The sequence below is a fragment of the Arachis ipaensis genome, chromosome B1, assembly GCF_059453495.1.
Source record: "Arachis ipaensis isolate K30076 ecotype BB chromosome B1, ASM5945349v1, whole genome shotgun sequence".
In the NCBI taxonomy this organism is placed as follows: Eukaryota; Viridiplantae; Streptophyta; class Magnoliopsida; order Fabales; family Fabaceae; genus Arachis; species Arachis ipaensis.
This window is the reverse complement of record NC_142436.1, coordinates 126,414,246-126,418,417: the sequence shown is the minus strand read 5'-3', so window position 1 is coordinate 126,418,417 and position 4,172 is coordinate 126,414,246. Positions and strand designations below refer to the sequence as shown.

The 4,172-nt window shown below is 34.1% G+C and overlaps 1 non-coding gene across 1 annotated transcript; it reads right to left on the bottom strand.

Moving 5' to 3' along the window:
- Window positions 1-3,676: 3,676 nt before the first annotated feature.
- LOC148578283 (small nucleolar RNA R71) lies at window positions 3,677-3,784 on the bottom strand. The gene has a single exon (XR_015903321.1). It is a non-coding gene; the product is annotated as a small nucleolar RNA R71 (small nucleolar RNA).
- Window positions 3,785-4,172: the final 388 nt, after the last annotated feature.

Sequence of the window (4,172 nt, the reverse complement as noted above, 5' to 3'; positions counted from 1 at the left end):
TGCCAGGGATTGTTCGAGCCTGGACATCACAATTTCGTGCACCACTAATCAAAGATCCAAATTAAAGATATTTATTATTTTTCACTTAGGGGTAATGATGTGCTAAAATTAAGAATAAAAGGGATTAAATCGGCTCAAAATTAGTTAACAAAGGTAGATAAAAGGGTAAGGCCATTTGGGTAAGTGAGCTCAAATGAAATAAAAGCCTCGATCATATAAATGCATTTACACAAAATAATGGACATAAAAAATCAAACAAATCAAAGATTACAATCATAGAGGGAGAATAACACACGAGAAGGAAAATAGTGGTTATATGATGCAACCACACAATTAGGTTCAAAAGCTCACAAACTTATGTGTTCTTAGTTCAAAAACATGTTCCACAATATATAATTCAATAAAATTCAATGAAATTTTTTTCTCAAATCAATTGGGATGCCCTATAGATGAATTTCTTGGAAAATTTTATCATTTTGACTAAACTTATTATATATATGCAAACCAAGAAAATGCAACTAAGAATTCCAAAAGACCTAGTAATAGAATAAAAAGTAAATAAAATGTGAAAGTGTTTAGATTAGAAATTTTCACCCAGAAATTGGCCGATTGGTCGGACGACCTCTCCACACTTAAAAGTTTGCACCATCCTCGGTGCATTCAAAGATGAGCAAGGGGGTAAGACGACTACATGGATTGCCACCTTCAACTGGTGGATCAACCGGTTGCTACATGTTCCTTCTTATGCTTTCCTTTTTGCTTATGGTGGGTCATCCTGAAAGATAGAAAACAGGATCGTAAGACGAGTAAATGCAAAAGCAAGGAAGCATAGATTGTTGGAATGAGGTGATGATCACTAAAATAAAGTGAGTGAATCAGTTTGTGACATGAATGAAACAAGTGTGTGAATTCTAAGTTTGCACACGGTTTAGAACACACACTGGCATAAAAAGCTATGTCATAATTACACAGAAGAAGTATGCACATCACTCATTCTAATGTGCTTGAGATGCTTTAAAGAAAACTTGTAGGTTAAGACAAACAAACAAGTAATAAAGAAGCATGAAAGCATGAAAGCAATAATCAAGGAATTTTGAAATGAATAACGAATGGACATTAATTGATGTGCAAGAGAATTCAATGAACCAAATGAAATATGAAAGTCACACATCAATCAATGATACACTTTATAGTTTAGTTTGCATCACCTAATTGACATAGAAGGTGGAACATGGGTGCTATGCACTTAGGAAAATAGAGATAGAAGTTGAAATCTACCACATAACAAGCATGGTCCACAAATCTTAGAAAGCTCAAAAAGATGTCACTAGATAAGCTTACGATCCAATTTCACAATACCTCAATCTCAATATATCAACTAGGTGATCTAAATAAAAATTAATCATAAACAAGCATCACCTAACAAAAAATACATCAACTACATACAATTGCCTAATCATGGGTAAATGATTTAAATCTCATGGTGGCCAAAACATGCAATTCAAAAGCTTTAGAATGCTTTGAAGGCAATTCACAAGAACTTGGTATTTACAAATATTAAGCAAGAAGAATTCAAAACCAAGTAACAAAATGGTACCCTCAATAAAGAAATCCAACAACAAATATTCACAACAATGATGCTAAAATAGCATCAAGTTGGTAATCAGTAGCAATACACAGCAAAATCAGCAAATCAAATCAATAATCCAAAACTTATCACCTAAAATAGAAAATTAAACTAACTAACTAACTAACTAACTAAACGAGATGATGGTGGATGGTAAATGGTGGTGGTGGATAATGGTTGAAAGAAGGAAAGAGGAGAAGAGAAGAAAAAAGAAGAAAAAAATGGAGAGAAGAGAAGAAAAGAAGAGTGTGTGAAGCAGGGGGTCATGCGTACGCGTGGGGCATGCGTACGCATGACATGGGGAAAATGGGGGGTCACGCGTACGCGTGACAATCAAGCATTCCTAATGCACAGCTCTGGCATGATCCTGGCACAACTCTCTGTCCAGATCATACGATGGCACGATACTCGCATAGTTGGCGCACGATCAGATTTTTGGGTGTCACACATATGCGTGGGGTATGCGTACACATGATATACTCTCTTTTTTTTAGACAAGCCAAACTCCAAAATAACAAAATCTTTAAACATGCAATGCAAAACAAAAAGGCAATTCAAGACAAGATTATTTGCTATTCAAATATGCAACCTAAAACAAAAATTTACCCAAGCAACTAACATCTAAGAGTAATATATACAAGAATGATATAGAAAAAGTAAGTACCTAACAATGGAAACTCAATTTATTCATCAACTATATACAAAAGAGAAAAGTGGAAAGAGTTTACCATGGTGGGGTGTCTCTCACCTAACACTTTTATTTCAAAAATATTTTTCAAAAATCTTTTTCCTATTTTTATACCAAATTTTCGAAAATAACATAATCAATTAATGTTTTGATTCAAAAATTTGAAGTTTGTTACTTGCTTGTTAAGAAAGATTCAAACTTTAAGTTCTAGGATCATATCTCGTGATTTTTTGTGAATCAAGTCATTAATTGTGATTTTAAAAATCAAATCTTTTTTCAAAAAAACTAATTTCTATCATATCTTTTCAAAAATATCTTCTCATCTTATCTTTTTCAAAAATTTGATTTCAAAATATCTTTTCTAACTTCCTAACTTCTCACCTTTTCAAAATTTGTTTCAACTAACTAACTAACTTTTTGTTTGTTTCTTAACTTTTTGAAAACTACCTAACTAACTCTCTCTCTCTAATTTTCGAAAATATATTCCCCCTTTTTCAAAATTTCCTTTTAATTTATTAATTATTTTAATTTTTAATTTTTAAATCTTAATTTTCGAAAATTACTAACATTTTTCAAAAACTATTTTCAAAAATCACTAACTCTTTTTCAAAAATTATTTTCGAAAATTCCTTCTCTTTCATCTTATTCTATTTATTTATTCATCTACTAACATCTCATCTCACATCTCTGCCATCCTCACAGTTGTGTTTCTTCCATTCCATTACATTCTTTATCTCCCTCTTTTCTTTCACTCACAAAGGAATCCCTATACTGTGGTATAAAGAATTTCTATTATTATTATTTTTCTGTGCTCTCTTCTTTGTCATATGAGCAGGAGCAAGGACAAGAACATTCTTGTGGAAGCAGATCCAAAACCTGAAAGAACTCTGAAAAGGAAACTAAGAGAAGCTAAAATACAACAATCCAGAGATAACCTTTCAGAAATTTTCGAACAGGAAGAGGAGATGGCAGCCGAAAATAATAATAATACAAGGAGGATGCTTGGTGACTTTACTGCACCTAATTCCAATTTACATGGAAGAAGCATCTCCATTCCTGCCATTGGAGCAAACAACTTTGAGCTGAAACCTCAATTAGTTTCTCTGATGCAGTAGAACTGCAAGTTTCATGGACTTCCATCTGAAGATCCTTTTCAGTTCTTAACTGAATTCTTGCAGATATGTGATACTGTTAAGACTAATGGAGTAGATCCTGAAGTCTACAGGCTCATGCTTTTCCCTTTTGCTGTAAGAGACAGAGCTAGATTATGGTTGGATTCTCAACCCAAAGACAGCCTGAACTCTTGGGATAAGCTGGTCACGGCTTTCTTAGCCAAGTACTTTCCTCCTCAAAAGCTGAGCAAGCTTAGAGCTGATGTTCAAACCTTCAGACAGAAAGAAGGTGAATCCCTCTATGAAGCTTGGGAAAGATACAAACAGTTGACCAAAAAGTGTCCTTCTGACATGCTTTCAGAATGGACCATCCTGGATATATTCTATGATGGTTTGTCTGAGCTATCAAAGATGTCACTGGACACTTCTGCAGGTGGATCCATTCAACTAAAAAAAATGCCTGCAGAAGCTCAAGAACTCATTGACATGGTTGCTAATAACCAGTTCATGTACACTTCTGAAAGGAATCTTGTGAGTAATGGGACGCCTATGAAGAAGGGAGTTCTTGAAGTTGATACTCTGAATGCCATATTGGCTCAGAATAAAATATTGACTCAGCAAGTCAATATGATCTCTCAGAGTCTGCATGGAATGCAAGCTGCATCCAACAGTACTCAAGAGGCATCTTCTGAAGAAGAAGCTTATGATCCTGAAAACCCTGCAATAGCAGAGGTAAATTAGTTAG